At 55.2% G+C, this 26,633-nt stretch overlaps 1 protein-coding gene across 1 annotated transcript in view; it reads left to right on the top strand.

Moving 5' to 3' along the window:
- Nucleotides 1-3,575: 3,575 nt before the first annotated feature.
- Nucleotides 3,576-26,633, top strand: part of MGMT (O-6-methylguanine-DNA methyltransferase) — a 207,821-nt gene continuing 184,763 nt past the window's right edge. The window contains exon 1 of the mRNA XM_040991923.1: nucleotides 3,576-3,618. The gene's annotated coding sequence lies outside the window, so the exon portion shown is untranslated. The remainder of the gene's footprint in view (nucleotides 3,619-26,633) is intronic.

The following is a 26,633-nucleotide window of genomic DNA, read 5'->3' as shown; positions in this document are numbered from 1 at the left end:
CATTGGGGGCCAGGGAGCGGGAGGCCCACCTCCTCCAGCGGCCCAGGTGTATACTCCCCAGTACTTCACACCACTTAGAAGATTCTGCCCAAACCGCCAACAGCGTGTTACCAAGCACAGCCCTTCCCGAAAATGGATCAAAAACACTTTGTAATGAGTGTAGGAGCTGGTTTTAAAAGGGCCAGCATCTAACAGAGGCACAGCCTCATGAGGGAGGGTGAAGGATGCCCCAGAGTGTCTCCTAGCCACCACACACATGTGCTTGCAGGGCTGCCTCTGGCGCATCGCACACACTGCATCCCTTCCTTGGTGGCCAGTGATGCACAGCAGCACATCGCAGGAGGAAGACACACAAGGTCTGGGCCACTCCTGTCTGATGACTCCAGAACACTGTTGCATGCAGGGTCCATGCATCCCTTGGAGTGTGGGGCTCTCGGGCCGCACTGCCTGCATCCCTCAAGCCACACAGACACCCTGGCTGCTGACCAGTCTGCTCTGTGAACTGGGGCCGCAGCCCAGGGCCTGCTGTAGAGGACTTGCTGGAGGGAGCCACGTTTCGGAGGGTGGGGCTCCCTGGCCAAGTCCTTAGAAGCAAGAAGCTCACTGCTCCGGAGAGCGAGCCCTACTTTCTTTGTGGCTCAGTCTTTCCCTGGGACTTTGGGGGCCTGGATCCCTTTGTCCTCAGCCCCAACCCCTGTACCTTCTAGGCCGTAGAGGGGGCTGGGCGTAGAAGCTTGGGCTGTCTCTGGCTCTTGTTCTCACATGTAGTGTTCCTCGCTTTCCTGCTCCACTATGCAAGGGTCAGCAGGGGTTCCAGACGCCCGGGAGGTACCCTCGGGCTCCCGGGCACATGCAGGGGGCCTCTGCCTGCTGTGGCTAAGCCTCGGTCCCTTCTCCCACCCAGGGGTCCCTTCTCCCACCCAGGGGTCCCTTCTCCCACCCAGGGGTCTTGCCTCCCCTCTGCGGTGGCTAAGGGTAGAGCCAGAAGCCTCATCCCGGCCTTGGTCCCGCCCTCTTGTAGACCACACTCCCTGCACACAGCGACACCCTCAGCCAGCGAGAACTCTCAGGGCGCAGCGGCAGGCTCACCTCCTACCCCTGCCTGCTTCAGGCTTTCTCCTCCACAGTGCTCTGGGCTCCTGGCCGGGCCCGGGGCTGACTCCAGCTCTTGGCTCCAGCCTTCACAGCAACACGGGGCTAAGAAAATCAATTGCGTTCATCGGAGAATTTCTCCACTGGAGACGCTGTGCTGAAGCTGAACCGTATGCAGAACAAAGCAGCGAGTGCAGGAACACATTTCTTTTGTTCCAAGACCACCACGCATTTGTCCAGAGTTCGGGGCTTTCTAACCACTTAAGGTTTTACGGGATCGTGGCAAAATCCCTTCATCTCCCGAAGGCAGGGTGGTAAGGATTACATCTGACTGCTGAAGACAGCTTTGCAGAAAACGGCCTCTAATGTCCCAGAAGCAGCTTGGAGAGAGGGGCTTATTAAACAAATTTCTTGGGTTGCAAATCATTAGCGGCAATCACACGTTGCATTCACTTGCTTGACCTGAAAGGCGTCCGCTTGGATGTTTAAAGAAACAGTGCAAGCTGCCTTGCTCCCTTGCCCATCCTGTAAAGAAGCCCGGGGGCCGAGCAGAGATCAGAACCAGGCGCAGTATGGCTTCCTCCGAAAGGCTCCGATGGCGATCTGTCCGAGAAGGGCTCCCCTGGCAGAACCCCGCCCAGCAGTGCGGCCCGGTCATCCTGCCAGAAGAGGCAGGGCTGCACACGGCACCCACATCCTCAGGTTCTCCGCCTACACACGCCAGATGCCCGTCCTGCCCTGGGGGAGAGCTGTGCTCCTTAAACAACAGAGGGGGCAAAGAGGTGAAGACAGGGAAAGAGGCGCAGGTGGCATCTGGCATTTGAAACTATTGCAATGTCCCACCAGCAACATCAGAGCTCTGCCAATCCTGAAATGCCACATTCTAGAACATTCCATAGGCCTGGTCTTCTGGTCAGGCCTTTGAGGGGATGAAAACGTTGGCTGTTTCTTCCTAGGGTGGAGACTCGTAGACACTAGCGGTGGCTAGAATGGATGATTTTTTCCCTCTTCATAGTTTACAAGTTCGTTTTCAAGCACTTTGGATTCATACACTAATTTTAGGATGCATCCACTTTAGGATGCACGTATCAGCATACCAGTAGTTACTCTAATCCTTTTTCAGTTCTCTTAGGATGACGCCTCCTCTTCTTCAGCATTGTTTATTTTGAAAAACAGACAGAGACCTCCCGTCCACTGGTTCACTCCTCAGAAGGCCACACGGCTAGTGCTAGGCCAGGAGCCAGGGGCTTCATCTGGGCCTCCCTTGTGGGTGCGCACACTCGAGCCCTTGGGCCACCTTTGCTGTTGTTCCCGGCATATTAGCAGACAGCTGGATTCAAAGTGGAACTTCTGGAACACAACTGTGCCCATATAATACTACGCTGCCTTAACTGGCTACAGCGCCACGCTGGTTCTAGGGAGGACAATTCCACTGGGACCCCAGCAGTGACAGAGCCTGGGCATGGCACCAGCCCACAGTTTGCTGCGACCGTGGTACGGGCCTGGGAGCTTATCACAGACTGTGGACAGAGGACAACACTGGGGACTAAGCAGCCAGGCGAGGCCCCAGAAGTGAGCTGACAGACCTTACAGACCCACCCTGTCCAGCTCCGGTGGCTTCCAGTATGCCTGGCTTGTGGCAGTACCCCAATGAGGGCTAGTACATGGGCACCCGTCCCTAAGGACCGCGGTCCTGGTGGATGCTGGCCTCTCAACCCCTCCTCCTAACGCTGCAACTACCTCCCTCGCTGGTCCCTTTCTGAGGTGGGCCCCGTGGTCCTTGGGGTGGACGCGGCCCAGTTCATGGCCAGGTCCACCTCGGGCAGGGCCTGGTGACCTCTGTGTTCACTGGTCAGCAGCTGGGTCAGGAACTGGCTGTCCTGGTGGACAGGCAGCACGCGGCAGGCCTGGCCTGCCCCTCGGCGGTCCCGGGCCTGGAGCTAGTTCCTGCCCTTAGATGTGGGAATCTCCAGGCCAGAGCAGGAGCCACACAGCTCCTGGGCAGGGGCAGCCGTTACGCAGGCCGAGGCACAGAGCCAGAGAGGCGGAGGAGAGAATAGCCTAAGCCCGTGAGCCAAACCCCTACCCGGAAGGCAGATGCGGCCACCAAGCAAGCCAGACCTCGGCCAGGACACGCGAGCCCACTGCGGCTGCGCACAGCGCCTCAGTCAGGCGCCGCTGCACTGGGCATGCTCGGACCACGAGCGTGCGCCGCGGTCCCGCCCCATACCCGCCCCGGCTCCGCGGCTCCGCCCTGGCCTGGCCCCGCCTCTCTGCGCGGTTGCGTCCGCTGGCCGGCCCTTCCCCCATGGCAGAGCCCAGTCCCCGCCCAGTCCCCGCCCCCCGCACTTCGGTCCCGCCCAGGCCCGCCCCATACCCGCCCTCGCCCAGCCCCACGTACAGCGGCCCCGCCTACTCCCCCGCCCCCCGCGTCCCGGTCCCGCCCTCGCCCCGCCCCCTCGCGGCACGGCGCGTTGTTTGTGTCGCAGCTCCCAGCTCCTCAGGGTCCTCGTGGGTTGTAACTTGGTGAGTGAGTGGCCGTGCTCCCGGCACCGTGGGGCTGTCCGCAGGGAGAGCGCGGGCGTCTGGAGCCCGTGGGGCAGGCGCAGCCCGGAGTGGGCCCAGCCGGCCCTGGTCCTGACCCGCTCCCCCTCCTGCACCCACGTGCCCTCCCAGGTGTGCCCAGCCGGCCTGGGGCGCGTGGGCCGGGTTGCCCAGAGGTGGCAGTGGCTGGCCGGGGGCGTCATGGCTGCCTCACCACACCACAGCTGGTCAGGGAGGGCACCCAGGCCAGGACCCACCTGCCTTTCGCTGCTGACCAGCGTGGTGGCGGTGGGTTGGTCCACCCTGCGTTCCAGGAAGCTTCCAGAAGCCCTTCATCAGCTCCTGCTGAATTCTATCTGCTTCCTGTGTGATGAGGCCCATGTCCTGGGCCCCCGTGGGTGCGTGGGGCCTGGAGAGCCTCACTGGGAAGCAGGTGTTGTGTGTGCTGGGCCGCGTTCAGAGACGGGGACGGCTGTGTGGACACAGGGGTCGCCCCTAGAGAGCGCCGGGAGAACGTGGAGTGGCTGAGGTGGAGAGCTGGGGACAGGCCAGGGGACCCTGGGAGCCGGCCCCCCAGTGCCCTGGTGGCAGGGAGCACATTTTCCTGAGACAGAGGACACATTGGACCTTGAGCCCCCTGGGAAGGGAGGATGGGAGCTTGTCAGCCCAGCTGGTAAGGCCTTAGCTGCCAGCAGCCGGAACCTGTGGGTGGCAAAGCCGGTGGGCTCTGCGTTGGCTGCTTCGCTCGAGTGAGGAGCTGAGCTGTGGGCAGCCGTGTGGTTGCCCGTTAGAGCAGGGCGAGGAAGCAGGCCTCCAGCTCCAAACTGCTCAGGTAGTTGTTTCCCTTGAACAGAGCAGCCTGTGTGTGACAGTGGCTGAACGTGTCTGATGTCAGGTGATGTTACCAGCAGGATGTAAAGAAGCAAAGCCTTGGTACGCGTTGCTTAACGTCTGACTCCTGTGCAGCCAGGAGCAGGTGCAGCTGCTGGGACTGACTTCGCTGTGGGCGGAGCGTCGTGGAGGTGTCCTCCCTGCAGGCCAGACCAGGCCTGAGCAAGCACCCGGGGGTGAACAGCCAGCCTTCTGTTCAGTGATTCTCCAAGTTGGCATCGTGTTTAGTTGGTGGAGGACACGCTGCTGGGGAGCCAAGGTTCAGGCCGTCGAGACCATGCCTCTTCCTTCTTCTGTTAGACCGATTTGTCTGCAAGGCAGCAAGAGAGAGGAGACTTGGGGACATCTGGAGACTAGGCCACTCATTCCCCAGATGGCGGTGACAACTGGGCTGGGCTGGGCGCAAGCCTGGAGTCGGGGTCTCGCACCCAAGCACATGGGCCGTCTTTGGCTGCTTCTCCGGGCTCCGGAGCCAGGACTGGGATTGGAGGTGGAACAGCCAGGATCTGCTCTGCAGTGGGGTGCTGGCATCCCAGGTACCAGATGTCCCTGCTGCATGGCAGGGCTGCTTGGGTCACTCGGTGGGTTTAAAGCAATGCTTTTTTTCATATTACAATTTATTCTCCCTGGTGGGAAAAAAAATAATGAAATCAGAACTATACTTTCTGACTGTTCTATGCCCTGGGCTCCCCTTGCACGTTCTGGATGTTCTTGGTTTGGCCTGGAATTGCAGCCCTCTGAGCCCGTCTCGTTGAAGATATCAGGAAAAAGTGTTTTATAACCCCAATGTTCTGAGCTCGCTGAGCGTGCTCTGGTCACGGGGCTGACCGGGAGCTCCTCTGCCTCCCGAGAGGGTCCCTTGGCCCCTGCTGCTCGCACCTGTCTGCCATCTGCATTTGCTTGCACCCCGGCCCTGGTGCAAACTCCCTAATCCTGAGCCAGTGTTGTGAGGTTTTTGACTTCCTGTTGGGTTCAGAAAGGCCAAGGTCTCGTCAGAGCCAGTCCTTCCTGGTCGGTTTGCTGGGATCCACAGCAGGTTGGTGTTTAATCAAAACCTGAAATATGGGAAAAGAAAAATAATTTCATAGAGCGAATGCTTCCACATGCTGGCTTGCTCACCAAATGGCTTCCACAGCCAGCGCTGGGCCAGGCGGAAGCCAGGAGTGTAAGACCCCACCTGAGTGCTGGCTCTCGGGCTCTGGCTTATCAGCCTGGAGGTGGCTCAGAAGCAAAGCAGCAGGGGCTGGAACCGGCTCCTGTATGTAGGACTCGGCATTGCAGGCACAACGCCAGCTCTCACTGAAGGTCTTAAAAGCAGAGATGTGGCTTGCTTAGTGTCAAGACTGGCTGAGAGTGGGTTCTGGGTCCGCTGCTGTGTTTAACATGATGGTCGCAGCAACCCACGGCTGCTTTCGGGTGAAAGTGAAAGTGAAAGGGCCCCTCTTTCTGGGGCACACAGTGAACCTTGCTGTCTCGGTGTGTTGAGGGGGGCAGGATGGACGAACGGGGACCCGGGGACAGCAAGAGGACCCGGGGACAGCATGAGGACCCAGGGACAGCAGTGAGGACCCGGGGACAGCAGTGAGGACCCGGGGACAGCAGTGAGGACCCGGGGACAGCATGAGGACCCGGGGACAGCATGAGGACCCGGGGACAGCAGTGAGGACCCGGGGACAGCAGTGAGGACCCAGGGACAGCACGAGGACCCGGGGACAGCACGAGGACCCGGGGACAGCAGTGAGGACCCGGGGACAGCACGAGGACCCGGGGACAACACGAGGACCCGGGGACAGCAGTGAGGACCCGGGGACAGCACGAGGACCCGGGGACAGCACGAGGACCCGGGGACAGTGGTGAGGACCCGGGGATAGCGGTGAGGACCCGGGGACAGCACGAGGACCCGGGGACAGTGGTGAGGACCCGGGGACAGCACGAGGACCCGGGGACAGTGGTGAGGACCCGGGGATAGCGGTGAGGACCCGGGGACAGCACAAGGACCCGGGGACAGTGGTGAGGATCCGGGGACAGCACAAGGACCCGGGGACAGTGGTGAGGACCCGGGGATAGCGGTGAGGACCCGGGGACAGCATGAGGACCTGGGGACAGCATGAGGACCCAGGGACAGCGGTGAGGACCTGGGGACAGCGGTGAGGACCCAGGGACAGCGGTGAGGACCTGGGGACAGTGGTGAGGACCCGGGGACAGCATGAGGACCTGGGGACAGCACAAGGACCCGGGGACAGCATGAGGACCTGGGGACAGCATGAGGACCCGGGGACAGCATGAGGACCTGGGGACAGCATGAGGACCCGGGGACAGCGGTGAGGACCCGGGGACAGCATGAGGACCTGGGGACAGCGGTGAGGACCCGGGGACAGCATGAGGACCTGGGGACAGCATGAGGACCCAGGGACAGCGGTGAGGACCCGGGGACAGTGGTGAGGACCCGGGGATAGCGGTGAGGACCCGGGGACAGCACGAGGACCCAGGGACAGCGGTGAGGACCCGGGGATAGCGGTGAGGACCCGGGGACAGCACGAGGACCCGGGGACAGCACGAGGACCCGGGGACAGTGGTGAGGACCCGGGGACAGCATGAGGACCCAGGGACAGCACGAGGACCCGGGGACAGCACGAGGACCCGGGGACAGTGGTGAGGACCCGGGGACAGCATGAGGACCCAGGGACAGCACGAGGACCCAGGGACAGCGGTGAGGACCCGGGGATAGCGGTGAGGACCCGGGGACAGCACGAGGACCCGGGGACAGCACGAGGACCCGGGGACAGTGGTGAGGACCCGGGGACAGCATGAGGACCCAGGGACAGCACGAGGACCCGGGGACAGCACGAGGACCCGGGGACAGTGGTGAGGACCCGGGGACAGCATGAGGACCCAGGGACAGCACGAGGACCCAGGGACAGCGGTGAGGACCCAGGGACAGCGGTGAGGACCCGGGGACAGCGGTGAGGACCCGGGGACAGCGGTGAGGACCCGGGGCTTTGTGATGTGTGTTCTCAGGTGTGTGATGACCAGAAGGAATGGTTTAATTTTGTTTTGATGTAAAAATAGTTTTTAAAGATTGGTGTGTTTGAACGGCAAAGTGGTAGAGATTTTTCTATCTGCTGGGTGGTTCACCAAATTGCTGCAGTGGCTAGGGCTGGGCCAGGCCAAAGGCAGGAGCCTGGAACTCCACCGGGGGTCTCGCAGAGGGGTGGCTGGGCCCGGAGGGAGCTGCAGGGGAAGCAGAGCAGCCGGGATTCACACTGGCACGCAGGTCTGTGGTGCTGGCAGCGCCGTGCTGGCTTGGTTGCATCACAGTACTGACCTGACAGAAGTAAGGTAGGGCTGTGTGGTTTTGGGAAGCCACACTTAGAGTTTATGGAGTTTCCAAGGGTGATTTGCCTAAGAGGAATAAGTCATTTTTGTGAAGACCCCTGCACCTCCACCCTGTAACCTTTGCAGGAGTGAGTGGCTTCAGCAGGGGTGGCCCAAAGGGACGTGGCTACTGTTGCCTGCCGGTGGGCGGGAGCTCCCTGACCGGCAGCAGTCTTACTGCCTGCATCCAGCCAGCTCACTCAGTTGGCCACCACAGGGATGCCGGCCACGTGTAGAAGGCTGAGCCTCATCTTTGACACAAGTTATTGTCCGTTACATCGGTGGCCCAGCCCCACCCCAGTCGGGGTTCCAGGGCGTTTCAGGACCCCCTACCCCCTTGTACCTGGAGCAGACTTGCAGCCTGCAAGGTGGCTTTTGTAAAGCCAGCCAAGAATTCCGTGGACACGTTTTCCTTAAAACTGTGCAGTCGGTCCTTGTGTGGGTCTGTTGTAGCCGTTGAAGGAGAGCGAGAGCCTGGTGTGTCCTCTCTCCTACTGCGCGAAGCTTCCTGTTAGGATAATGTCCACGCTGTAACGCTCGCGAGGCCTTCAGAGCATCTGCCCCGGCTCTGTGGCCAGTTCCCAGCAGTCTGGGGTGGCGCTGAGTGCGCCGGCTGCCAATGGTGCAGCTCATGAAAGCAGGCACTTGTTAAATCTACTTGTTTTTATTATGGACATCGATCTGCCAGTCGCAATAATGTGTTTATGGACATTTTTGTGCAGGCACAGCGCTGGTGGCAGCTCTTACTGACAGATTGAGTCACGTGGAGAGTAGTTGAGAAAGCTCTTGCCTCGTAGAGAGATCTGGTCGCTGCGGCCCCGGAAGTTCAGACTTACCCGGAGAGACGGAGAGAGAGAATGAATCTTGGGACGGTGCGGGAGGCCAGAAGTTGGAGGTGCGGCAGCACAAGTAAGGGGAAGGTATTTCCTGCTTGTTAGTGAACTTGGAGCCTTGCTCCTCAGGGTTGGGAAGAGCCTCTGCTGGAAGATGGCTCCAGCGAAGCTCAGCGAGTCTCGGCCGTGTGGACTCGGTGCTGTCTGGACAGGGAGCAGAGGGGTGCCACGTGGTCTCCCAGGTCCTGAGAGTGCCGATTTGAAATACCGAATCCTGTCCCTTTGGCAGCAGCATGGGATCGGTGTGTGTTTGCGGGGGTAACCCATTCTGCAAGCTCCCCCAATGTGGGCGGACCCAGAGGGCAGTCGTGGGGTCCCTTCGGGAGCCATGTCCTGCAGCTCTGTGTTCTAAGTCAGCTGGGTCTGCTGGTCTGTGCGTGCTTCCTGACTCCTGGGAGATGGGAACGGCTTGACAGGCAAGTCCGGCGCGTTGTCATCACATCAGTTTCTGGCTTGGTAGTTATAACAACAAATGCAGGTGTTACCCAAACTTTGGCTGAAGCTGCATAAACAGATGCACAGCTGGCCCCCGGCTGTGCCTGGTGCAGCTTTGCCCCCCCAAAGGCCAAGTGTGCTCATGTGCTCAGGGGAACGTGAGCCTTCAAGTCCTCAACAGAGAAAATTCTGGGGAACTGGGTTGAGTCTCCGTGTAGTCAGCGCTGTGTGCCGGGGATACGGTGACAGTGGTGGCAACTGGCACCTTGTATGAGCTGGCGGGCTTTGTATCAGCTGCTCCATGGGGAGCATCATAGGAGCCTGCCAGCCACCTGGTGTCCTTCCATCCCAGGCCACCACCTTGAATCTCACACCGCAGGTGGCCTTAGAGATGGAGTATCTGTGGCTCAGAGACCATGAGATGGGACTGTGTGACCATGACACACGTCCTGGTGGGGTCCATGTCCAGCATGTATCACTCATTGTGAGATGGGACTGTGTGACCGTTGCCCGTGTCCTGGTGGGGCCTGTGTTGTTCTCAGCACTCAGGTGATATGTCCCTGAGTAGGGCTGGAGGAAGACACACAGTGACCTGCTTAAGATTGCTGAGTTCAGCCAGGTGTGCCTTCCTCGCTGGTGCCAGGTGTGTTCGGATGAGTGCCTGCCCTGCACCCTGGGCATTGGCCCTCAGCCAGACTGGCCTTGGAGAGCTGGCTGGGCTCCTTGGGGTCTAAGGAGGGAGTGAATGCCCGGTTTCCAGGCACCAGATGCTGACGCGGACTGCCAGTGCTGTGGGTAGTGAGTGGGCGGTTCCTGCAGTGACCTTACTGTCCTTTGTGATCTGCATGGCCACTTCCTGGCCACCATGGCCCTGCCCAGCGGGAGGCCAAGTGCCCCGCAGCACTGCCTGCTGTCCCCCATGTCCCAGACATGGGGGAAATGGGGCCACCCCTGCTCTGCCATGTCAGCGGCCCTGCTGCCGTTGTGCCATGGACGTGTGTGCTTGGCATTGAGTCAGAACCAGAGAGTTAATTTTGTGTTCTCTGAAATATGAGGTTTGAAGACTTCCTGTTAGCATTGTTTATTTTTGCTGCGAGAGCCGCTGCTGCCCTCGGAGCCTTCGTTGGATCACGTGCCCCACGCACCCTGAGGTGCTAATTTCCTCCCCAAGTTTGCTCAGTTATGTTGGGTTTCTGCCCAGAGATCCCCTCTTGGAGCCTGAGGGACTTCTTGTCGCCCACCATAGAGGGTGGGGACGGTGGCAGAGCGATGGATTCTTGGGCCAGGACAGAGTGCTTCAGACACTTGAGTGGCAAGAGCAGCTCTCGGGGCCCCCATGCACCCTCCTGCTTCACCCTCACCCAAGCAGCTCTCGGGGCCCCCTCATGCACCCTTCCACTTCACCACCCAGGGCTGCTGCTGGTTCCTTCTGGCTTTGGATGCCACTGACCTTGGCTCCACTGCCTAGGAGGGTCATTTCTAGGAACTTGCTGACATGGCCAGGCCACCTCTCCTGGGTCAGATGAGGTCACCGAAGGTGGGTTTAGAACCTGGAACCACCACGGCGTGTGCGGGCCCCGCTGTTGGAGGTGAGTCTGTCCTCTTGCTCCGTCTTCCTCTTAAAGCTCCTCCCTCCGGCCCCAGCCCTCAAATTGGTGCAGTCACCCTGAGGAACTGGTGGTCTGCAGGCCAGGCAGAGTGAACTCGCTGGAAATGAGAGCGGCCAGAACTTCGGTTCAGGACTTCTGTCTCTAGGGTGGGAGTGCCCGCTGGTTAAGCCCTGGTCTTGATTTGGTTACAGGCAAACTCACAGGTTCATGGGTCATGCACAGGCCACAGTTACTTCCAAAGCAAGGATGCCTCAGGGCTTTGTGCTTGGAGCTGGAATTCGGGGATGAGACGGACTTTACTATGTGGTGCTCAGGATGCCTGCCCAGGTGCGGGTGTGTATGGGAGCCAGACAACCAGAGTGGACAGAAACGTGTGTCTTACCCCAGGAGCCCTGGTGGGAGCAGGTGTGGGGTGCAGCACTGCAAGGCATGACTTGTGGGGCTCCCTGGCTGGGGAGACCTGGGTGTACCAGTGTCAGATGGCTCTGCTCTGGTGCCCTGCACAGGTGTCGGGGGAGAGAGGGGGCTGAGCCGAGTGCTGGCTGCTAGCACGAATGGCTGGGGAGCCAGACTGGAGAGCTTGGTTGAGTGTTCTGTCTGATACTGGCCGGTATAATCCTGCCTGTTCGTGGCAGCCATTGGGTCCCCTGTTACTCTTAGGGCCATGTGGTTGAGTAGCCCTGTTACTCTTAGGGCCATATGTTTGGGTACCCTGTTACTCTTAGGGCCATGCAGCTAGGTTCCCTATTACTCTTGGGGTCATACAGCTGGGTACCCCTATTACTGCTAGGGCCATACAGTTGGGTACCCTGTTACTCTTAGGGCCATGTGGTTGGATAGCCCTGTTGCTCATAGGGCCATGCAGCTGGCTGTTTCTAGGGAATATTTAGAAATCTTTGAGGAGTTGAGAAGTCTACAAGATTTTTTTGGCCCCTAGGGGGCAGTTCAGATGGGGGCGTGGGACTGCCGAAGATGGGAGCGTGTAAAGATCGCTTCTGTCAGCTGGCTCACACTGTGGGTTCTACCTCTGTGGCGTGCGTCTGCTCCCTGGGCAGTAGGGCTGTCCTCCAGGGAGGCTCTTTCCTGGCGGATCTTGCCACTTGCCAGTATGCTGTGCCCAGCGTGGCACGATGTGCTACCACCAGCTTCCAGCTCTTGTGGTCAGTGCGGGTCGTGCAGGAGTCGTGACGAGAGGTGGTCGTGCTGTTAATATTTAAAACGAGGATTTGAACTCCTCTCAGTTATCTTTTATCTACGCCTGTTGTTTAATTCCATCGTGAGAGTCTGTAAGAATATGATTAACCTTGAGGGTCATCTTCTAATGTGATTATTAATGATTGATTCTGCGTATCCCTGCAATCAATACAAGAGGCACAGTGGTTTGCTGTGTGGTTGGGCTGGATTTCTTGTGTTTCATAAACACGGTTCCATGACAGCGGTCATATTGGTTTATTACCCAGAACACGTTTGATGAATCCAAAGTGTATGATTAGTTTCAAATAATTATTGTGATATGCAGTGTTCCTTACATGACTTATGTAAATGTGGCGAATAGCGTTAGCGCCTCCTGCCAGCAATAGTTAGGGTGGGGCCGTGTAGTAATTGATCTTCCGGGGAGCGCGGTGATGGGAAAACATTTTCGGCGGTTGGGGGTGTATTTTGCAAGTGTGCATTGGACCTTCGGGATGCTATATTGAAAAACACCCAATTGCAGTTACCATGGGAACCCAATTAGAATAGATTGCTCGATTTTTTTTGTCTTTAATCTTGACCAAAAATCTAACATGTTTTAAATATTTTTGAGTGGAATTGTGTTCCCACTCTGACTGTGCGCCCCAGGGCCCTCCCTCGCCTGCAGCTGGGGACTGAGATGATGCCATGTCCTCTGGCGGGGCCACAGGAGTCTGCAGGCAGAGCGTGCGGGGAGTGCTGGGCTTCTCAGGGATGGTGGGCTAGGCCCATCATCTCTGTCACTGGGTCGGGTGGCACATGTGGCTCTGTATTTGCCACTGGCAGCCAGCCTCTGCATGGCCTCTCTGTGGTGCAGAGAGTAGGGGTAGAGGGTGGGTGGTCTCAGGCCTGGACCCTCTATGCCCGGTTTCCATGCACTGTTTGGTCTTGGAGCCTGTTGGCATGCAGCAGAGGTGCCAACGAGCTTAGGTGATTAATTTTAATACTATAACGAGTATTAATTTTATCATGTTAGAGATTAGCATCTGGAGATTTGAAAATATTTATTAATTCTTTGAGACAACCATGAGCCCTGTTAGGTTTTTCAACACAGCACTTTTATTTAATAAAAAGTAGTTATGTTTTCCATAAAATAGTCAGAGGTGTGTCACTGGTTTCCGTTGTTGAAGTTTCTTTTCATTTGTTTGATGAGGAGCGGGGGGAGAATGGGGGGGAGCGAAGCTGTCCTTCCTCCTGGTTCACTCCCTAGAGGCTGTCGCGGAGCCAGGAGCTCCCACTGGCATCACACCTGAGCGCAGCCTTGCCTCCCAGGGTTTGCTTTGGCAGGAAGCTGGAGCCGAAGTGGATTGAGGCTTGTTCCCAGGCATGAGATGTGCACTTTACACTCTGGAGCACAACCCCACTCCCCAGGATGGTAATCAGGGTCCCTTCTGCCTGCTGCCTCTTGGATGCCGTGTTCTGTTGGAGGGCCAGCCTCAGGCAGGGAGCAGCATGTCCAGGCAGGTGCAGGTGCCCATCAGAAGCAGGCAGTGGTGGTTCCGAAGGACGGTTGTCTGGAGCCTGAGGTCGTTGGGGACCATTTTGGATTTCTTCCGCTGTGATCTGTTTGTGTTTTTGGCACCTTGGATAACTTGATGTCGCCATTCCTTGGCCCTCTGGAAAATACTGCTTCACTGGATTACCCAGATTAGCTTCCTGTGACTACACACCTACAAGACGCCCCGGGAGGACAGAGCTAAATGAAGCTCGTGGTTTTGAAGGCTCACAGTGCAAGCTCGGATGGGCCCCAGGGTCTATAGTTTACTTTGGCATGAGGATGGGAAAGTTACAGAAGAAGGCTCACCTGGCCAGGCAGGAAGGCAAGTGAGAGAGGCGGGGGAGGAGGTAGGTCCGTCCAGTTGTGATAACCTGTCCTCTCTAGAACTGTCTTCAGTGGCCAGCTCCTGGCCTAAAGACTTGCCCATCTGTTAAACTGTGATCTGCCTTAATCCACTAATGTTAGCAGAAGGTGTTGGGGACCAAGCCTTCAACACACAGTGTTGAACTACGAGTTCTCTGCTGCTGTATTCCGTGTTGCATGTGTCAGTGTCGCCTCCTTTCTCCTTCGAGAGACCTCCAGTACCAGGAGGCACGGGTGGGTTCCCATTATTGAAGTCTTCTGTCGTTATTGGGAAGTTCTCAGGCCTTCACAGCGCCTGTGTGACCAACTGTGACAGGTTGCTTTGTTCATTTCTGGGAACATCCCTTCAAGTTTGGGAGCCATTATTAGTCATTCACGCTGGTAGAGCTTTTGTTCCAAGGACCAGTTGGCAGGTGCACACAGACCCCCAGCAGTCCCAGGTGCTCGCCCGGAGTCACCATCTGTCTAGGTTTGCAGCACAAGTACCTCCGTGTGCTTCTCATTTGGTCACAGAATATTAACGAGGGTCAAGGGTTGACAAAGTGGACAAATTTGATCACTTCATCAGATGTTCTGGCGGGAGCCGGTTCTCCCCTGCTGCGGACGCAGTGGTTTCTGGTGGGTCACTGCCACGGCTCGTCCTTCCCCATCCATCTCCCACCAGTCCGTGTGCTGTCAGCTATGGGGGTTTTGTGGGTGTCTTTTGTCGACTGAGTGTGTTGGTTCCCGTCTCTGAAGCCGGGTTTATGTTCTGTAACCCCGTGTGGGTGTCACGTGTTACTGACTGCTTGTAATGCCGGATTCCCTTGGACCATAGCGTGAGGATTGTGTGTCTGTCCATGGGGCTGCCGGCCTGCAGCTCCGCAGAAGCATCTGTTCGCCTCCCTTAGGACAGTCTTGGACTCGACATGAGGCTGCGTCTATAGTTTGGATTAGTTTAACAGACATTTAACATTGCTTCTTCTTTAAATGTTGAGTCCAATCTACCAAGGAAGCCACTTGGGTGTGAAAATTCCTTTTGAGGACGTTCTTTGCAAATTCAGGATTTTGAAAAGGCAACGTGGGGCTTTTGGGGTCATTGACTGCTTCCTGAGTGATTTTGTGAAACGTTGCTGTTTCGTGTGTGAATTGCTGCCCGTGGCCTAAGGTTGGACGTTTCTGCCCTACCCTCCCCTGGCCGGGGGACGGCAGCCATGGCCTTGCTCCTGAATTGCTGATATCGGCGTTCTGTGTTTTCTTTAATTTGCTCCTTAGTTTGGTTTTCAGAGAACCAACTGTGGTTAGCATTCATTCCCTCTTCTGTTGTATTGATTTCTGCTTCTTCCCATTTTCTGCCTTGGGTTTATTTGGGTAGTTTGTTGAAGTGGAATCATGGTCACGATGCTGCCCTTCCTGCCATTGAATGGTGAGATCTCCCCGAGTGCTGTGTCCGTGTGTCCACCGAGCCCCTGTGTCCACTGCGTCCTGCTTTCCTCCGCAGCCAGTGCAGCCTCTTGGCTTCCCTGCGATTATTCCCTTCTGTGTATCCACTGTTCAGAAGCGTGTTGTTTCTGCATCTGTGTTGTCATGCAGCAAGTTCGGCTGCCCTCTGTGTGCGTGCTGCTCCAAGCCCCAGATGCTCCACTCGCGAACCAGCTCCCTGCTGATGTGTCTGTTGAAGCTCAAGTGTTTGGACCCCTGCCACGCACAGGGGCTTCCCAGGTGAAGGTCCTGGCTTTGGCCTGGCTTGGCCCAGTCACTGCCATCGCAGCCATTTGGAGCCGTTCTCCCTCTCACCCTTACTCTCAGTGTAACTCTGCCTTTTGAACACATAAATGGACCTGTAAATGAAAGAAAAAACAGTTTCGCTCGTGGAGTTCCCTGTGGTTGGAGGACGCACTGTTGTGATTGCGTTGGTACGCGTGCGGAGAGCAGGTCCCTGCCCCGAGGACCCCCTCCTGGCAATGCGCTCTCCTGGGAAGCGTGCGGCTGTGGTTGGGGAGGAGCGTTCTTTGACCATCTGTGGTCAGATCTTTGGTGGCGGTGTGTGAGTCTTGATATGTTTATTGATTTTCTGTCTCCCCATTCCATAAATTATTAGAAGTATTGAAATCTCCAAATGTATTTGAAGAGTTGTGTGCCCCCCTTCCTATCACTTCTTCCTTTGTCTGTTTTACAAGGTTATTTATTAGGTGTGTGGAATTGCTCTGCCTCCTGGTGAGCTGCTCCTGACCCTCGGAGAGTGGCCCACCTTGGTCGGGGTAGCACTGTGATAAGGAGATAGCCACGCCTTGCTGCTTCTGGAGAGTCCCTGCTCTGTGCTGAATCTGCTTTGCCTTGTTCTGTTAACTTGTTTTGTCATCACAGTTAGCATGTGTTTCTTATAGACAAGATGAAGTCTGGTCCTTTTTAAAAAGTCTAATCTGACAGTCTTAAAGTGTGTAATTGGAACGCTTGTACTTGGTGTCAATGGTGATGCTGTGTAGCTCTCCCAGCCTGTCCACACCTGGTGCCATGCGTGGCGTGGCTGAGATGGGGAAGTCTTTAGGTCAGGTGCTGGCAACTGGAAGTCAGGTGTAGAGAGAGGACGGGTTAGAACAGCTTCTCTCTCTCTGCCATCCTAGTCTGTTTCCTGTTTACACACCGGCTTCTCTGGTCCTTCTCCCCTTCCTCACTTCCGTGATAACATTTTGTAGCATCTGACCTGCAGTGCTGACTTGCCGGCCATCCCACTGTCTAGGATGTGCCCGTTACATTTGTTCTGCACTCACCTGACACAGGCACCGTGCCTTACCCAGGATAGCTTTGACGCTGTCACGTTGTGTCCCTTCTGGCAGTTTCTGCCGATGGCTTTGCTGCTGTCTTCACTTGGGTTTGTGTGTGGTCCGTCTTCCCTCCTGCCACTCGCAGAGTTTGCTTTTCAGCAGCTGGGTTGTTTGCCTGTGTGTTGTTTGCTTTGTGTTGCTTCTTCCTGCGTTCCATTGAACTTGTTGAATCTGTGAGTTTATCTCCTTCAGTGAGTTGTAAGTTACCGTTAGTGCCGGCTCCCCTCGGACTGCAGTCACCTGTGGGAAGGCTTGGTCCTGGTGCTGCACGCTGTGTCCTGGCTTCGTTCCTCCCTGCCTCCACCTGCTTCAAACTTGCTGGTCCCTCCGTGTGGTGCTGTCCACCTGCAGCTCCGTGAGTTCCTCTGGGTCTTTGGCGTCTCCTCTCTCCCTGGCATGAATAGTTTTCTGGCCCTCTGGAGCCTAGGCACCCTGTGTGTAACAGCTCTTCCTGCTTGCTGGTTCCCTGGTTTGTGCTTCTTCTGGGTCTGCTGCTCTAGGATGCCTTTCTCTTCTGCTGGCTCAGTTTCCCTTTGCTGCTCAGGTCTGTGGCCTTGACGCCTTGTCCGTGGTGTGGAGTGGAGGGGAACCCTGTCTGCAGAGGGGGCAGTCAATGGCTCTGCCCGTGGCCCTCGCTCTGGTGACACATACACAGCACACACACGACACATACACGACACATACATGACACACATGGCAGCCAGATGTGAGGGCCATGCTGCTATGGCTGCAGAGTGATGGGAAGGAGGGGCTCTTGGCCGCGCCCTGCAGCTGAGTGTTCCAGGGCGATGTGTGTCGGTCCTGGCCTCTCCCAGGCCAGTCAGCTTATGTCCATCTGTGCATGAGCACAGAGCATTGACTAGAGTGGCTTTATGTGACCCCCTTTACTGGTGGAAAAGATACTCCTGACTTCCACATGGCAGTGAGCATGCAGGGATGTGTGAGCACATGGGAGTGTGTGAGCATGTTGGCGCGTGGGAGCACGTTGGGGTGTGTGAGCATGTCAGGGCAAGGGAGTGTGTTGGGTGTGAGCACGTTGGGGTGTGTGAGCGTGCCGGGGTGTGTGAGCATGTCAGGGTGTGAGCATGTTGGGCTATGAGTGTGTGGGCTATGAGGGTGTCGGGGTGTGTGAGCATGTCAGGGTGTGAGCATGTTGGGCTATGAGTGTGTCGGTGTGTGAGCATGTCAGGGTGTGTGAGCATGTTGGGGTGTGTGAGCGTGCCGGGGTGTGTGAGCATGTCAGGGTGTGAGCATGTTGGGCTATGAGTGTGTCTGGGTGTGTGAGCGTGTTGGGCTATGAGTGTGTCTGGGTGTGTGAGTGTGTCTGGGTGTGTGAGTGTGTTGGGCTATGAGCGTGTCTGGGTGTGTGAGTGTGTTGGGGTGTGAGCGTGTTGGGCTATGAGCATGTTGGGGTGTGTGAGCGTGTTGGGATGTGTGAGATGATAGCAGCTTTCTGTAGGTGTTCATTCAATCACTAAGGGAATTAACTGATGTTTCTGGTAACACTTTTGCTTCCAATAATTTGTGTATTTTCTTTACATGTTTATACAAATTAAACATACTTTATGGTTATATAATTATTTTAATTGCTCTGTAAACCAGTGAAAAGCAAATGTGAAGATGAAATTTTTTCCACACAAACTAAACTGGATGGAAATAATTTTAAAAAGGCAAGTTGGAAAACAAAGAATTCAGCCAAATTAAGTGTGAGTGAAGCAATTGTAAAGATTTTGGGGGAAATAAAATCTTAAGAAAATTCCTTACTAATGATTGCTTTATATGTGTATTTCAAATTTCAATCCTCTTTAAAAATTGCAGCATTTCAGAAAGATCGGTTCTAACTGGCAAAAGAATGAATTCTTAATGGCGCTACGATAGAAAATATTCAAATTATGTGCCTGCAATTTTCTGATTGCAGATGATTCCTGGTAAAAAGTTTTTTTCTCTATTTTTTTCATCGCAGCTGAGAGAACTTAGGTGCAGGCTGCTTAGTTCACTAACTTTGATCCTACAAATGAATAGTTTTTGAGCTAAGACTAAGAGGCAGAAAAGGCAGCATAATGAATTCTAGAGTTCTCTATAGCCTGTGCCTTGCCCTGACTGCCAGATCAAGGATGATTTTGTTTTTAATGTTAGGAACCATCTAGCAGGAAGCCTGATGCAAAGTTACTGGGCTCAAATGGACTTCGAAAGCTCTTTTTGTGGGGCTGGCACAGTGGCTCAACTAGCTAATCCTTCACCTCCAAGCACCAGCATCCCATGTGGGTGCTAGTTTGTATTTAGGCTGCTCCACTTCTGATCCAGTTTCCTGCTGGTGTCCTGGAGGCAGTAGAGGATGGCCCACGTCCATGGGACCCTGCACCCATGTGGGAGACCCAGATAAAGTTCCTGGCTTGTGGCTTTAGATGAGCTCAGTTCTGGCAACCATGGCCATTTGGGGAGTGAACCAGCAGATGAATGATCCTTCTGTCTCTCCTCTTTGTAAGTCTGCCTTTCCAGTGAAAGTAAATAAATCTTAAAAAACAAAACAACAACAAAATGCTCTCTCCACCCCATGTCATTATCTGCCCCCAGAAAGAATTTTTGTTTGATTTTGAAAAGCTAAAGAGAAGAATGTCTTAACAAAATTGTCATTCTTCCGAGAATTTTATTTTCCTTAGTTTCTACCAAGAAGCATTTAGAAGTTGCAGATCTTTTAAGCAGCAGGAAAAGAAGAAAAAACCAAACGATTTATGGTGTGTGATGTTACAGCATTGCTGAAGCTGGCAATCCTCGTTTTTTTCTGACTTCATGCCATCTCCTTGACATTGTCTGAATTGTTCATAACTGAAAAAAAGAGGTTTTGTTTTAGGCTTGGTTATTAAATTTTAAGATATTTCATTTCACGGTTGTGTTTATTTCTGATGGTCCTGGCCTGGTTTGTGTTTCGGAGATGTTCTGGCCTCATGGCACAGGTTAAGTGCCTTTTATTTCCTGTCTCTAGAAGACTTACTCTGGCAGATGTTGCAAGTAAAAGCTGGTATTTGTGGATGATATTTTCAACTCCTGGTCTCATTGTTTCTGCAGTTATAAGATTATTTAGTCTTTTTTTCCTTCCAGCTCTCATTAGGTTAATCACATTGCCATGTGTGTGCTAGCAAGATCCATCTTTTCTCCCTCAGTCTTCTTGCTGATGTTTGGGTGTAATTGTTTAGGTCCCATTTAGTGATCTGCCCCCAGGAACTCAGCCCGGGTCCGTCGCTTGCTGGGGGGGTGGGGGGGAATCAGGTGTTGGAGCTCCCACGTGTTAGCAGGAAGCTGGAACCGGGGGTCAGAGCCAACACTCAGGCACTGTGGTGGGAGACGCACACATCGCAGCGGTTGGTGAGCTCGCTTTTTCTCCTCTATCCACTTGGTATTCAGGCACAGTTTTCATGAGCAGCTTGGAGAGCACAATGTCTGCTTATTATGCTCCACCTGAATTGCACCCTTACCATGTGTTGAACGGTAAAAATACTTAAAAACGTTTTTGGTGCCATCTCCCAGTCTTCATGCTGTTACATTTTAGTTGTGTGGTATGTTAAAGGCTTGATGGATGTCTAGTGTCCCCACGTCCATGCTTGAATTCCCATCACATTCTCATGTAGCCCTCCCCCCCCGGAAGCCACGCCGCCTCCCCCTGGAAGCCACGCCACCTCCCCCCGGAAGCCACGCCACCTCCCCCCGGAAGCCACGCCACCTCCCCCAGCAGGCAGTCTTCTTCAGCTTGAAGAACTGCTGGTTTTTAAAAATGCTAGTTAACTGGGAGCAGACTGGCTCCATTTAAAAGTGTGACTTGGGGACTGGCGTTATGTAGCAGGACAAGCCACCAACGGTGATGTTAGCAGGGGCAGTGGTTTGAGTCCTGGCTGCTCCACTTTGATTCAAGCTCCCTGCTAGCACAGCTGGGAGAAGTTGTTTGTCCCCTGCTGTCCATGTGGGAGACCTGGATGGAATTCCAGGCTCCTGGCTTCAGCCAGGCCCAGATGTGGTGACTGTGGCCATTTGATGTGAGGCAGCATGTGGAAAATCGTTGTCTCTGTGTCTCTTCTCCTCTCTTTGTCATTAAGCCTTTTCAATAAATAAATCCACCTTTGGATTTGACTTCTATTTTTACGACTAGTTGAAGTTACTGCTGGCTGTTGAGCCAGTGGTTGTTCCAAGTCCTGGGGAAGTGTGCTGTTCCACTTCCTGCCAGCTTCTGATGTTTCTGTTGGGAAGTCTGCCGTCCTTTTGTCTGTCCTTTCAGGGTGGTTTGAACGTTCCCTTTAGATTTATTTAACTAAGATTCTTTTGTTTTCAAGCCAGGTCTGGCCCTTTCAGAGCTAAAGGGAGTGGTTTCTTCTGGCTGCTTCCGAGTCTCCCCTTGAGCTGAAGCAAAGGAGGTTCTGGAGTCCTCTGTGTCCCTGTCCCTAATGGTCTGGAACAGAGTGCAGGTTTGTTGCACTCTGCTTGGGCTTTGCTGAGCCTCTTGGATCTCTAGGTTGATGTTGATGTTTGTTTTAGAAGCTTCCTGACCCTGTGTATCCTCCACTCTGTCCTTTCCCTCTGGACCTGCCTCACAGCGAACGCCCTGGACTGGAGTGTCCCCACCTCCCCCGGCCATGTCTGCCCCCATCACTGATTCTCTTGGGTCCTCTCCATCACTTTTCTGTTTTGGTGCCAGTATCTTTGTGCTTTTTGTGTTGTTCTGAATTCCAGGTTGTAAGCCCTGTTTCTGCTGTGTTCTGTCCTGTCTGGACCCTCAACTGACGGTTCTGAATTTCATTATTTTTCAGTTCTAGAGTGACCCCGTGTGCATTTCAGTTCTGTATTTTAAATCCTCACTTTCTCTGGCGTGTTTCTTTTTCCCGTGTTTAGACACACATCAGTCGTGACTGTTTTTGGTTGTTTGCCGGGGCTTTTTCAACTCCTTTATTCCCCTGGCATTTTTCAGTTTCTCTGTTTAGCCATTGGGTGCTATCTGATGCACTCCAGGGGGCGTTGTTTTCCATCACAGAGAAGCTCGCTCTCAGCCAGGGCTGGACTGTGGCTTTAGTGTGGCCAGGCCCGGCTATGTCCTTTCTGTGCGCTTAGCTCTCTGCCTGCTGCCCTGCTCCCAACCCATCGGCATGTGAGAGAGTCAGGTGCACCAGGAATGTGCTGGGCCCAGCTCTCTGGTTCTACATCCCTTTAGTTTTAGCTCTGCTGTGCACCTAGGCCGTGCGTTGGAGGCAGGACCAGGCACCCTCACCCCTCCTTTCCCTGGCTCCCCTCCCCGATCCCTTCTCTGTGCCACCGGGCTAGTAGGGCTGTGCTCTTTCTGCTCTTCTGACAGGACAGCAGTCAGTGCAGCTCTGCTGTGGGGTCTTCTGGGTTCTGACCTCCCCCGCTTACCCCCAGCTGACCCCATAGACTGAGCAAGTGCATCAAGCTGTCCGTGCTGCTGGTCTCCATCCACCTGCTGCTCTCCCTGTGCCCTGGACCTGCTGCTCACCGAGACAAGATCAGCGTGATCTACTCAGTTTCAGCTGTGTTGGGATCACGGTGGTCTCTTCTGAGCACTCTGTTTTGTTCACAAATGGAAGCCCTGCTGGAGACACAGTCCTGAGGGCTGAGGGATTCTGTGGCTTGCACTTGTCTGTCTTTTCCCCTGGCACCTGGTGGGTGTATGGTGAGCTCATGGAGCTGAACTGTATCTCCTTGACACCTTTGCTCTGCTCTGGGGGGCCTTGGGTGTGCCTGGAGCCCTGGGGTGTTGTCAATGTGGCATTGCCTTTCCTGCATGATCAGGAAGCCAGCGGTTGTGGATCTGGACATGTCCAGCTATTTTCTTCTCCGTTTGGTACCACCCCCTGGCTACCATGCTCATTGGTGTAGATTCATCTCCCTACACTCAGCGCCCCTGTTCACCCACATCATTCTGCTTGCTGGAGCACGTACCATAAACCTGAAGAAATCATCCTTGGCTCACCCTCTGATGTGCTAGAGTCCCTTTGTTGGCTATCTTGATGCCAGCTTGACCCAGGTCTTCCAGACCATTAGGGACAGTAACACCGAGAGGACTCCTGAATCTGAGTTTAGGGACAATGTCACTGAGAGGACTCCTGACCCAGAGTTTAGGGACAGTGTCATGGAGGTCTCTTGCATAGGCTCCTGCTGGTGTCCCTGAGCACACATCTCAGCACAGACCGGCCCCCTAGGGTGGGGTTTCCTGTGTTAGCCCTGACTAGCTTCCTGACTGGTCTGTCTGGTGCCGTCCACCTGCGGGCCGGCCCTTTGGGGAGGCTGCCGCAGCTAGGGGATGAGCAGGTGGGGCTGCCCAGGGCTCTCCCCTGCCTGTTACAACTCCAGCCACTCCGCCCTCCTCTCTGAGCAGTTCCTGGACTTCCGGTGTTCATCCGACCCTGTGCTCTCAGTGCCCAGGCGTGGGACCGAGTCCATTGTCAGTGTCATATGATAGACGACTGTGAGGACGTGATATTCTTTACTGGGGGCGTTTGGGGCAGTTTCCCACCCGAGCCACGGCGGGGACCTCTTGATCCGGTGTGTGTGCTCTGGCTAGGTTCACGTATGAAGAGCCGAAGGTTACTGCTCATGGTTTCAAAGGTTGAGAAGGTGGCGACTGGGGCGGCAGGTTCTTTGGCAGGAGTGGCGTCCTGTGGAGGAGGGAAGGGCAGTGCTGAGGCAGAGCTTGTTGCTGAAGGACTGTGCCCATTCAGGAAGCCTCGAGGCTGGCCCCGGCTTGCAGCCCCCCCCAGCACGCGTCTCCTAGGTAACGCTGCAGCTTGGAACAGGCGCACTGGACCCAAGTGGAGGACTCAGTGGGACAGGAAGGCGTCTTAGTCGAGGTGCCTTCGCATGGGCTGCTGGTAACCTGCTTCTTAGCTTTAGGGGTGCACAGTTGCATTGTGTAATACGGCATCCCCAGTGGTGGGGCATTCCTGGCTTCCTTCTAGAAGCATTGTTCACCTGCTAGGTGTTGGGTGTCTGTGTAGGATGTGGGCTGACCCAGTCCTTCACCTGGCCAGCAAGTCCTTGATGTAGCTTACCTGGGCAGAGCCTAGCGATGTGGTTCAGCACGGGCTGTGTGTGTGGCAGCTGTGTTTCTGGCTTTCCAGCCTTCAGCTCCTCCTGGGCTACAGGGCCTCTGCTGTGGAACCCACAGGGTTGGTCAGGCCTGGGTCCCCTGTCTCTGCTGCCCACGTGCTGGCTGTGAGTCACAGGTGGTACTCATTGGCATATGGAATGTGCTAGAATTTTAAGTTCTATTGCATCCTCATTAACTTAAATTTGTTTATTCTGTTCTATCCTATTCTGTCCTATCCTATCCTATGCTACGCTATGCTCTCCTATCCTATCCTGAAGAGTCTCAGAGAAAGAGAGACACAGCTTTTCCATGTCCTTGGTTGCCGGGGCTGCTGTCAGTTTGGAACACGCAGTGTGATGGAGACCTGCTGTGTCCTGATCCCTGCAGTTAGGCAGGGTAAATGCTGGATGTTTGGCCGGATCCCAGCACGGCAGTTCTCTGAATCTTGCAGTATCTGCTTGGCAAAGTGGTACCCTTGTTTTGGGGACTGCAACAGTGACTTGGTCATGAGGAGTTTGGGAGCCCATGTTCTGGGGGAAGTTTATTACAGCTCAGGGTGTGGCTATTCCCCCCGGCTCACCAGCTAAGTGATAACAGGCAGCCTCCCCAGTTCCCATGCCACCTGCACCTCCCCACAGCTGACAGATGGCCCCTGGACTTTGAAATTCTGGCTTGCTCCAGAAGAAAGAAAATACTCTTCTCTTTTGATAGGGCCTGCTCCCAAATCCTGCAGCGTCTTCTGTAATCACACGCCCGCGCTGTATCGCGTAGTCCGAGGGGAAGAGGCGATAACACGGACATGCCTCTTCGGCAGATGTTTATGGAATTCCGTCTGCTGTGGGCTTATCTCTTCCCACCAGGATTCGCCTCTCCTCTCCTCTCGGCAGAGCTTCTCCACGCCGTTAAAATGACATCGGAAGTTCCTGCAGAAATAACGCCGCACCTGCCTGGCCTGTGAGCAAACTGCAGGGTTCCCAGGGCATCCACGGGTCAGGGGGTCGCGACTCCCCCGTGTCCAGCAGGCTGTGCGTGATAGCATGCGGCTGACAAGACTGGCCCATGCCTGGGAGCCCCGTGTGGCCCTGGGGGGGCGTGGGGGACATCTGCAGAGTGCCCCTCGCACATGGCTGTCTTGTTTCAGTTTCTGCCATTTTGATCCTCTCTTTTAATTTGTTCTCACCCCTTAACAAACTTGGTAATTTCTGCCTTTGGGAGTGAGCATGGTGTGGACCGAGAAGTAGGTTTTATGGATCACAGGAGAAGCCAGATGCCCTCCACTCAAAGTCCATGTGGCATCTGCCGTCATCCTGCACACTTTGTAGTCACCTTTTTTATATGATCCAATAAGTCCTTTTTTAAATTTATGAAAGTTTAATGAATGGCCAGCAAGAGGAGAGACTAGTTTTATAACGAGATTAATACCTTGGCTCAGGGGACGTAACATTTTAGTAAAATCAAAATCCGTGCAGTTATCCTAGCGGTGCTTACAACCTCTGGCTTCCTTATAAAAATGTCTAAATAAAATACTGACAGCTGTCACTGGCCTTTGCTGCCATCTGCTCGGTGTGGTCTGACCTGGCATGCTTCCCCAGTGCCACAGCCCGGGCCAGGGTCTCTGGCTGCCTTGACTCGGGCTTGCCCGCTGTGCAGTCCTGGGGTGGGGGCTCGTGTCCCCTACTCTGGGGGTTTCTGGTGGAAAGGCAGGGAGCCGGTGTTTGCTGTGGTTCTGCTTAGATGCGTGCATGACCTGTGCCCTGTCTCATGTAGTTCGTGTAGCTTGGAGGGGTCTCAATGTGCCCCATTCTGGAGGGAGACCCTGCCCCGGTACTCTAGAGCAGGGCTGGGTAGCTGTAACAGCATCCTGGGACAGGAACGGTTGTCAGCATGCACACTTGCCTGCTGGAGATCTAAGGAACATCTAGACCCTCCTTGTGCTTGCTTTGCCAGGGCTGGGCAAAGCGGTGTTGTGGGCCGAGTGGTCCTCACCCCTGTTCTTAAACAGGGCTCCCCAGCTTCTGCCTCCCTCCTTTCCCTTTAAAAACTTAAGTTATTTGAAAGGCAGAGTTACAGAGGAAGAGGGAGAGAGGGAGGGAGAAAGAGAGAGGTTATCTGTCTGGTTCACTCCCCAGATGGCCACAGTGGCTGACACTGGACCATGCTGAAGCTGGAAACCTGTGACTCCATCCAGTCTCTCACGTGGGTGCAGGAGACCCCAAAACTTGAGCCATCTTCCACTGCTTTCCTGAGTACATTAGCAAGGAGCACTGGAGCCCATGTGGGATACCAGACTCAAAGGTGGTAGCCCACCTCGCTGTGTCACAGTGCCATCTCTGTCCCCTGCCTCATGCCATGTGATGCAAAGCTGCTGGCTTGCTGAGTTTTGATCTGTTTGGCTTTTCCCTCTCAGTCCTGCTCACATCTGAGGCCCTTAGAATGAGTGAGATGGCACATTCAGTCTGCTGCTAGGTCCAGCAGACCCACGGATACACCGTCACCCCGCCCCGTCCTAGCCGGGGTCAGCTCCTGCAGACACTTCCCTGTCCTGTGCCTGCTCGTGTTTCTGAAAGGCCAGCACCTCCAGGCCCTGCGTGGATACAAACACAACAGAGTTGTGGTGGATGACTTTGTAGATAGTTTTGTGAGAGCTGCCTCGCTAGTACAGAAGGTTGGTGGACAGCCGTCATCTGGTGTCATTGAGTGCTGACACCTTCTGTCCACAGTGTCCACAGGAGAGTCTCCTCCAGCCTGGCCATGGCCCTGGCTGCCCAGGCGCCCAGGCCGCCCAGGCTGCTCATGTTCTGATTTCTCTCG

This window comes from Ochotona curzoniae, unplaced genomic scaffold (assembly GCF_017591425.1).
Source record: "Ochotona curzoniae isolate NIBS_2020 unplaced genomic scaffold, NIBS_Ocur_1.0 contig_66, whole genome shotgun sequence".
In the NCBI taxonomy this organism is placed as follows: domain Eukaryota; kingdom Metazoa; phylum Chordata; class Mammalia; order Lagomorpha; family Ochotonidae; genus Ochotona; species Ochotona curzoniae.
Note: the sequence above shows the minus strand (reverse complement) of the source record. Positions and strands in the feature narration are given on the sequence as shown.